Source organism: Furipterus horrens, unplaced genomic scaffold (genome assembly GCF_987537825.1).
Source record: "Furipterus horrens unplaced genomic scaffold, mFurHor1.1.pri manual_scaffold_5, whole genome shotgun sequence".
NCBI classification, from domain to species: domain Eukaryota; kingdom Metazoa; phylum Chordata; class Mammalia; order Chiroptera; family Furipteridae; genus Furipterus; species Furipterus horrens.
Genome location: NW_028327175.1, coordinates 153332207 through 153342105, shown reverse-complemented (window position 1 = coordinate 153342105; position 9899 = coordinate 153332207). Strand labels below are relative to the sequence as shown.

General features: G+C 40.9%; 1 protein-coding gene across 3 annotated transcripts in view; it reads right to left on the bottom strand.

Annotated features, from left to right (window-relative positions):
* ARID5B (AT-rich interaction domain 5B) overlaps positions 1 to 9899 on the bottom strand; it is a 175093-nt gene that overhangs the window by 13958 nt on the left and 151236 nt on the right. The gene's annotated exons all lie outside the window — the stretch shown is intronic.

The window sequence follows — 9899 nt, the reverse complement described above, 5'->3', positions numbered from 1 at the left end:
ATCTTTATTAGGCAACATTCCCCTCCCCTCCCCACAGGCAGAGGAAAAATAATGTCAAATCTCATCTGAGCGAGTAACCACTAATGTCTCCTGTATTGATTAATGCTTCCATGGAATGACTGAATTTTTGGGCCAAAACATTTAGCAAACAGTACTTAAGAGGAGAAATGAGAATCCATCTATTTATAAGAGGTCTGAAAAATGATATTATAATAATGTCTGGAAATGATTCAATCTGGAGAGTGGGGGAAAGAAAGGGGAAATCTTTAGGGTTCATTTGAACCTCACTCTAGTTACTTCATAGGTATTTTTACGGTGTCAAAGCAGTTAAAAATTCCAGGTCCAAAGATTTATTGGTGACTGGGAGCAGAATATTTTAGGGGCAAAGGGGAATGAAGTTGGTGTTCATGTTAAGGCAAAAATGCTACTATTCTTATACTATTAGGTATTTTTGGGGTGATGGAAAAGAAATGACATATAGGTTCCTCTGGGGCTTCAGACCTGATCTGATCCCAAATGGAATCATTATACCTCCAAGTTGATTCTGAGGTTGATAAACTCTAAGGCTTGGCCAGACATTTCCCTTCTCAGCCAGAAATTGAAAATATAACTTCACTGTGAAGTGTTGGAAGCAATTTTTCACCAAATATGAAGCCAATAAAAGGTATATTTTTCTTTTTTGAAGATGAAGTACACACATTTGTTAAGGTTTCAAAAACTATAGAAAGTTTCTAATCACACATACTGTTCACCTCTCAGGGTTCCTGATCAGGCCTCTAAAATGGAAGAGTAGAATTTGACAATAGACACCAAGACATAAGATTCATGTGCCCAGTAAATATGCAGAGGTGGGAATGTTCCCCCAGTGGCCACAATACTCATTGAGCTCAGCAGCAACTGCTGCTTTGGTCCTGTTTTTTTTTTTTAATTCAAACTCTACCTGAGAAAGATTTGGGCTCTGGATAAAGATCTCCATTTTATGGTGAGAGTTTCAGTAAAGCAGAAACAATAGTGTGAAAGAGTGTGAGCAGCAAATAACCAAGAGAGATGAGAAAGAGGCCTCCAGTGTCACCATAGGCTCCCCAGTTAGACTGGAAGCCACTAGGGAACTCTGCTTCTATGATGCCTCCTTGCCACTTCTAAGAGTATCTAGATTAATGGTAACCCCATGTCTTTTGAATGAAGACCACATTGAAGAAAGTTCACACGGATATAAAAAAGGCTGACTTTATGCCCCAGGGCTTAAAATACAGGCTGACAACAGAGGGCATGGACCATAAACAGACCCAGCCCACCCTCCATGATGCCAGCCAGCCACGATGGCAGCAATTATTCTTCCCAATGAGAACACGATGACTAACTCAGAATCAAGCTGCGTGGATCCATTTCAAGAGCAGATGAACATTATGTCAAGAATAACAGACAAATGTAACTCCAGTGTTTACAACGTGATGTGTACCCCACAAATGAAGGCAGGCAGTGTCTATATGTAAAAACAAGCAAACAGCCCCATGCATGTGAGATACCACAGGTTCCAGAGCTTCAACAATTCCCCCAAACATCTATTATTTTAATCAAACTTTGTAATAACTTGTACAAAAGCAAAACGTTCCAAGAGGTTTTCAGTGGAAGAGTTAAGGATATATTTTAACGGTAAACAATTACATTCTTCTGTCATCTGATACTTTTTTTCCCCTTTCTTTTTTGGAAACATGCTTTCTGAATGTTCAATAGTTCCTTTGTGAAGGCATCTGTTACTCACATAATTGAAAAGATGTTTGTGCAGTGGCATGCTCGAGAGTACAGTTATTTAATCTTAATGATAAAGCCCTGAGGACAGAAAATCATAAGTAGAAACCTCTTGTTATTTATCAAAAAGAAATGGGGCTAAGACACCTAATCTATTCTCAAATTTAAATTCAAGCTTGATGAAAACTATCAATAAAACATGGGACCTGAGAAGTTCCTTAAATATGCTAGCTAGGTTCAAAGGGAAGTGGGGTGGGGGAGACAGGGCGAAAACAAAAATAAGACAATAAAGGAGCCTGACAAAGAAAAACTGCTGTTTGGCAAGCTTTTTTATTGGGGGGGAGGGGTCAAACAAAGAACTCGCTGTAGTTTACAGCATGACATACACACTTGATTAGTTTGTGCCTGAGGGTGTTTTTACACTCAACTGTGTAAACTCCAACTTCTATTAATTACAACTTGCATTTAGAGACAAACTTAAGGATTTTTAAATAGAGATTTTTCAAAGGCTGTTGTTTATTTTTTTTTAAACAGAAACCAGTTTTTCTACTCCAGGGCTTGGCTAGGGTTTTGTTTTCCTTTTTAAATTTTTCTGGAAATATCCAGGCTTTGGAAAGCTATCAGAGCATTTTAGGCATGCTGAATGATAGGGAGGGAGGCCCTTGCTTATGAAATTACCTGACTGTCCTTTAGTGAGAAAGTCTTTACAGATGATAAGAAGCTACTCTAGGAGTAGGGTGTTAACACCCACTCTACTCAGGTCACTTTAAGAATGAGCGAGGGGAAGTGTAGATGGGAGAGCGGCACTGCAGCCCCAGCCTCCCTAGATCTCAACACCTTGTCTTAGACGTCCTGGGTTGCTGGTGCTGATAAGGGCCAGGAGGCCTTCTGTGGGGTTGGGGAAAGGAGAAATGAGAACGCCTGGGTAGTAGTGCTGCAGAGGTGGTACCAGCAGAGTGCTGGGCACTGGCCAGAGCCCCTGTTACCAAGACAGTGTTTAGAAAGGAGATTCAAGTCCATCGATTGGTCAACTCCACTGTGGGTGAGGATGGGGCATGATCTACACACTGGACCTCAAGGCAAGAGAGTTCAAAGACAGTGAGAAGAAAACCATAATACCTGGCTTTGGTGTACCCAATATGGAAATTCAGCTCACCTAGATAGCCCCTCACACCACCTCACTCCCTACCTCTTCACACATTTCCTAGAGGAAACTGTCATTTTTATTTTTTTGGTTCAGATTTAAGTCATTCAACCCCTAATTCCTGATCCCCTGGTATGTTTATGATGCTGTACTGGGTGCAGTGAGGAGGTCCTTGCCCTCAAAAAGAGTTTCTTTATTGTTCTTGAATTCAACAACTGAATTATTTTAGGCAACTTATGATGATCTATCTCAAGTTCTAACCTAACCTCTTTAAGATCCAGTTCACATTCTAGATCCTCCTGGTAGACTGTTCATTCCAGTTGGAAATTCTCTTTAATCCATATTGAACTTATCACTTGTATTAATTACTTACTTGCCTGAGGTTTTTATGGCCCTAAATGTTTAACTGCCTTTCATGTGTCATATCACATGAAAAGTTAGATAAGCCAAGGATCACAGCACCTTGAAGTTCTAGAAGTGCTGGGGCTGCTATATTGGGACGAATTCTGAGGTTGAGCTTCGGCTCCTGGGCAGTAGCATTGTGTTCTCTTAGCAATCTCTGCATGAGCATGGTAGCATGGGCGCTTGCTCATTGTTTGCCGGCCCTATTTTAAACTCTTTGGTTCATACATTTTCCTTATCCCTGAGAATGTTTTGCACATGGTAGATGATCAAAAGGCACCACTGTCTCTCAAGGGCAGCAGCAATGCAAAAAGGCAGTCAAGCAAATGGAAAATCTACCCTGCCCAAGAAAAACAGGCCACTTAACCAACTTCAAATGTAATCTTAGGCTACGCTGATAGATCAACACATCTCAAGAAGTACTGTTTACCACATCTGGGCTGGCTTTGGGTATTCAGAGTGACACAAATTGGAAGCATCTTCACGAGAGCAAACCAAGTTAGTTCAAGTCCCTAAATCCTTTTCTGAGGCTTGGTTGAATGGAACATGAAGATGTGATGTGAGAACTTTGCCAAGAGAATGGCAGCACATCACCTAGAACTGGGAGCATGCAGAACAAAAAAGCCCTGCAAGGCAAGGTGGGGTCCATGGGAAGCCACGGAGGGTGTCTAGCTCAGCATGTGGAAGTGTTTATATGAAGAGCGCCTTTGACACTGGCACTTTCTTCCTTGCCCTCCCAGTACAGGGTGTTGACGCAGAGACTGGATTAGCTTAGTGCCAACGACTGTTCAGATTTCAGAGAACTGGGCCACCCGTAGGCTCAATTTTATTCATGAGCACTTAATTTAGCTTAGGTAAAAATCTTTTGAGAAATATTGGAACCAATACTTGTAAGTCAGGTGATTTCACATAAAAATTATCTAGAAAGCAAGGAAGGTCTGGAAGCAGAGAGACTGCATCCACCTCAGGCAGCAGTGTTGGCTGATCCTACCCGGCCTCTCGAGCTTGGGTTGTGCCAGTTTCCCACTTTCCTGCCTTTCCACCTGCACTGCCTAGGCTACCTGCCCCAGTAAACACCTGAGTTTGTTACCGTTAGTATGGAGCAGTGCTTCTCCAATGACCTAGGGTAACGGATTCGTTTTCTAAATGTCCCACCTGTTGCCTACTGATACTTTTGTAAAACTCCATAAAAATGAATTATTAGAAAAAGGCAATATTTAAAAAAAACATACAAAATACGAGCCTCAATTTTTATTAGAGTCAACAGAAATAAAGTTATTCTGGCAGACTGCTATGGAAGTGCAGCAATGCTATTGGCAGTTGGTGTGCTTGGCTCACCTTGGCCTATTGGCCTAGCAGGAAACAGGTCACAGACATGTCAGAAAACCTCACTGAGTTAACACTGGTCTAGATTGCTAAGGGATCTCTCAAATTGGAAATGCTGCGATCCTGCCTGTGACTTTCTGTATTGCGTATTGATTAACATCAAGCATGTCAAAATGAGCGAGAATCCACCAAGGCCCTAGACATGAACAGACAGGAACAGAACTCTAACACACCTTACTTTCCCTTGGTCTTTCCCACAATATAATCAGCTGAGTTCCTTGGAACCGGAAATATTTTTGGCATTTATCTTAAATCACATACCGGTACTTATCTTTTTCAAGACATGAACCTCCTACTCCCTGCTTTCGACCTTCTGAGGAAAAAGGCCGACGGTTAATCGGGTTCTGCCTAAAGGGCTCTGACTTGGGTACAGCTCAACCGAAGTCACTGGAAAGGAAGCCACCTAAGCCACACAGCATGACAGTCTTGCCTGAGGAATGCTTATGGGTAAAGCAAAAGGTTAGAACTGGAAATTGGGCATGAAGTCTGCAAGAAGATGAAGTGTAACTGCTCACTTCCCCCACAAACAAATAACTTTGTTTATGACCTTGATTTTCTAAATACTCAGAAAAACGCAGCATAAGTGCTTTTGCCTTAATGCTCCTTTTTCAATCCCTAATAACAACTTCATGTGCTCCACAGAAACAGACCACGTAATTTATTCAGGAAATCAAAACCAGTAATCTGGTATTCTGTGTAAAAAAATTTGTCCCCCTGAATGTGCTTAAAAACGTTTAAAGAGAAAACAAATCTGCATGTGAAAACAAAGCCTTTAAAGCGAATTACTATTCTAGAAAATCAAACCAAGAGAATTCCATAAAAGTAACCATTTTCCTTTTTGTCCTTTTACTGCTAGAAGAAAGCAATTTGAGGCACCTTAACGAGTTGAACAAGAAAGAAAATATTCCCCTTAGAAGGGTCCTGCCCAGGAGATGGTGAGCATTTTTCTTTGCATTACAATCTACAGTGAGTTTATCTATAAATCCCGAGCAAGAAGTATCCAGAATAACCACACTGCAAAGCTCTTCTAAGTTGGAGACATCTACATAGCAACAGTCTCACGATGGGAAAACATTAATGTTTTTTATATTGGTGATCATCTGTAACATGAGCAATTAAGTACAGTACTAATGGACTATGGCCAGGAGCCTGGTACTAATATTAAAAACTGACAGAGATGAATAGGTTTGGAAGCAAAACCAGCCTGACAAAGACATTTTTATGAAGTGCTTGGACCTATTTGATTTAAACCAATCAGAGACAAGTTTGGACAAGTCAGGCCTTCAGCGACAATGATGCATTCACAGGCATTGTACCATTTCTGTTATGCCTTAAATAAAAACACCCATTGATTCTTTTCAACAACCACGCTTTCATTATTACACTCATTAATAAACCAAAAGTGCACAACTAAGATACAAGTAACATTTACTGAGGAACCGGCTATTTTTTTTCTTGTTGGAAAATAAAAACATTTACAGGAAATGTGAACCACAGTGCATGAAAAATAAATCAGTGGATAATGCATAGTAGATCACTCATTTCTTCTTCACCTTCTAGGACAGTGACGCTGGGGGTAGGGAAACAAGAGAAGAACCAAGTTTCTATACCAGAGTGTAAAGAATGAGAAACCAGATGAACCAGCAGTAGAGGAAAAACCCCTATGGCTCTGATCTGATTCAGAAGGATTTACAAATTTCCAAGAACATCTCCAGCTAGATGTTTTCCCACAACATCCTGACTCTTCGCAACTCTGTGAACCTTCTTCAAAACAGTGGTTCTTCACCAGTCTAGCCATCGGTTTTGTGTTTGCAAGAAGGAATGGAATTGGCCATCATCACTAAGTACAGTTTTAGCCAAGAGCTTCAGCTCTTCTTTGCCCAAAGCAGAACTCTTTCAGATACCTGGACAGACTGGAGTGCCCTCTGTCTTTCTCTACTAAAACCATTCAAGGGAAATAAGACATCAAGAGCAGTGGTTCCTAAACTTTTCTCCCAACAACACACAGGAGTATGGGTGACTCCTTTGAAATCACAGTGTGTTCAAACGAGGGAGGCATTATGACAAACAGGCATTATAGTAAGAATAGTCTGATTATATTTTAAAAAATCAATCATCTGCAGATTTGGGCACTTAACTCTTATTAATTCCTAATTATTCAAGACACCCTTGTATCTGATCACAACAATGTGAGGGGCCTAGATAGCATAAGGAAATGCCAAGGAAGGGTTAAGGACCTTGCTAATCACCTGGGTCAGCAGTGCTCTACCCTGGACTTCAGGCTCTGCACAGAGATTTCCAGGCTGGGGGTCCCACTTTGCAGTTGCACAATTGTCTCTCAACTCCAGGTCCAGCCTCTGTGCTCTGGGGTTGGGGCTCTGTAAACTGCGTCTCACTTGTCAGTTCTCTTCTGCACACGGGGCCCTATCAGGTCAGGGGAGGAGAGAGGGGACCTATTGCTTTGTATTTTGCTTGCTCTTCGTTTCAGTACCTCGTCGTCGTCGTCGGCAGCCGTCCGTCTCGAGAGACGATGGTGTAGCTTCTTAAGGGTCTATCTGCACCGCCGAGAATGGCTGTGCAGTCCGACTCGGGAGTGACATGGTATCTGTCTCCTCCCGTGTTGACTCGACATCTTGCGATGACGCTGAAGCTACAGAGCCTGGGCAGGGTAATATGGAGGGTCTGCTGTTGCCCATGCAGCAGACCCCCCCTCTCTTCGCAGCTGAAGGGTCCAAGGGAAAGACGGAGTCGATACAGCTTGGCTTCAGGTGCGCCGCAGGAGTTGCCGGTGTTGACTACAACGTCAAACCGCCTTAGGGACTCCGGCTCCGGATTTTCTGTCGGGGTTTACTCCCTTAGCCTTTCCCCAGAAGAGGTATGCCGCAAGGCAGCGGAGGTTTTTTGGAATCAGAGTTTTCCTTCTCTGGTTTCAGTACCAAACACTAACTTAGCAGCATCAGTTGGTTCCAGCCGCTAGCTTCTTTCAACAATCCCAGGACCATTTCAATGCATTTCCTCCTCACCAGCCAGGGCACACAGCCTCCTAGGTCTGAGCCCAGCTTCACAGGGTTCCCCTGAAGCACCAGCACGGGGTTGGGTGCCTCTCCTAGAAAGGTTCTGAACCCCTGATCGGGGGGCACTCTCCCTGAACAGCAGAGTGACAACACCTGTTATCTCAATTCTCCCAGCCCTGAGGAAACCAGTCATTCCTTTCATATTAATGCAGTGCTTTACATCAGCACTTGTTTAAGCAATTCCAATAGTAAATTTTCTTCGTTGCATACCTACTGTGGTTTCTGTGTTTCCCTTACTGATAAACACGTACCAAACAAATTCATAATTCAAATTCAAAGACATAGCTTTTCAAAAAATGTAATCCAAACCTTTATGAAATACTCATTCTACTCCCAAGAATGAGGAGAGAAGAGAATTTTTAAAACATCTTTAATAATGTTTCTGAGTTGCTAAAGTTTGAGGTATCCCTACTGAAATTTTCTAATTTGAATGGCATTTGGGATTCTGCTACTTCAGGACCAGGTAAATCATGAAGCAAAAGTACCTTGTCATTTCATTTAATAGTAAGGTTATTTTTATCCACGAAACCACCTCAGTACATCACATAAACACACACAGGCACACGCACGTGTGTGTGCGCCCCTATTAAATTCAATTCTTGTTCCATCCCAAACGTTCTCTATTTGTTTTTGACTTTATGATACTTAGTAATATGTTTGTTTACTTTTTTATTCTTTAACCGGGTGAGTCAGCTAATAGCTGATACGCATCCCTTGTTCAAATTTTAATTGCTATCCTTTAAGTTTGATGGTTCATGTGTTGGGAACATTTGCACATGGAGGAAAGGAAGGTTCGCCCTCAGAATGGAAGGTATTTGAAAGTACAGTGTTTCCAATAAAAAAAGTTCTGAATAAAGTCTTGAATTATAAGTGAAAACCAAATTGACTATGATAACTTGGATGCTATTTACAAAACACTCACCTGAGATAACAACGCTATTTTGTGCTAATACTTTCGTGTTATACCTGTTATATACAGTGAGCTTCTATATTATATACTGAGAGAAATTATACTCACACTTAAGAAATTGATGTTCTATATTGGAAGAAATTCTATGAGAAATTTGAATTTCTACTACTAACTTTTTTATATCCTTCTGGATTATAAAACTAGCAAGTAATACAACTTCTTGGGCATGCTTTGTGGGAATTTTTCATGGTATAGTAAACGCAACTCAGTTTATTATAATTATAAACTAAAAAAAAACATTATAAGTTATATTGAATGGCTATACTAAAAGAAGCTCTGTGTTAAATGCAATACAGATAAAAATATAATTGCACTCTAAAGAAATATGACTAAGAGTTGATGTGTTAGATAACATTATCTGAAGATTCATTTGTATGCTCCAAAGGTGGGTGTTAAGCACCTGGGTTGAAGTTGGAATGGTAATTGACTATGCGAAGAGCCACAACTCATTTTATCAGTTGTTTTTTAACTTTCCAAGTAGCAAGCTAACTGGCCTGTTTGTTCAGTTGACTGTCTTGTTTCATTCCATCCATGGCTGTTATTAAAACACACAAAGACACACACACACAACCTCTACTTGGATCTCACAAGCTCTGAATTTGAAACCAGGGAGTTAGGTCAGTCAGCACTTCAAAAGAGAAATGCCGTTGATAAGGAAGTTGGTGTGGTCTAAACAAATTAAGTATGAGCCTGAAGCACAGAGCAAGGATAATGCATGAATTTGTAACTGGACTCCAGTGTGGAGGTTAACACAGTCCTAATGCAAAGGGAAAATATTCCTGTGGAGACAACCCTCAGCGTAGTCTAATGTGGCATTACTTCTTGTTTGCATTATCATCACTTTCCTAAAGTAGCTTTAATTGTTAGAAAACTAAACCACACAGAGCTTGGCAAGAAAGGATTTCCTGGGTCAAAAGCACAGCCATAGAAGAAAAATAGCAAGATAGGAAAAAAATAACGGATCTTTTCTGGGGCCAATTTTCTTATTAAAGAAATGCTTAGTTTGCAATATTAATACACTCAACATTAATACATTTCAATGTTAATACAGTTACATGGCAACCTCATGGTAACACCACTATGCTTCCCAGATTCTGAAGGTTCTCATAGTAAATGAACCTACAAAGAACATTGAATAATCTATGCTTGTGGGGGAAAAATGGTATTGTCAGGC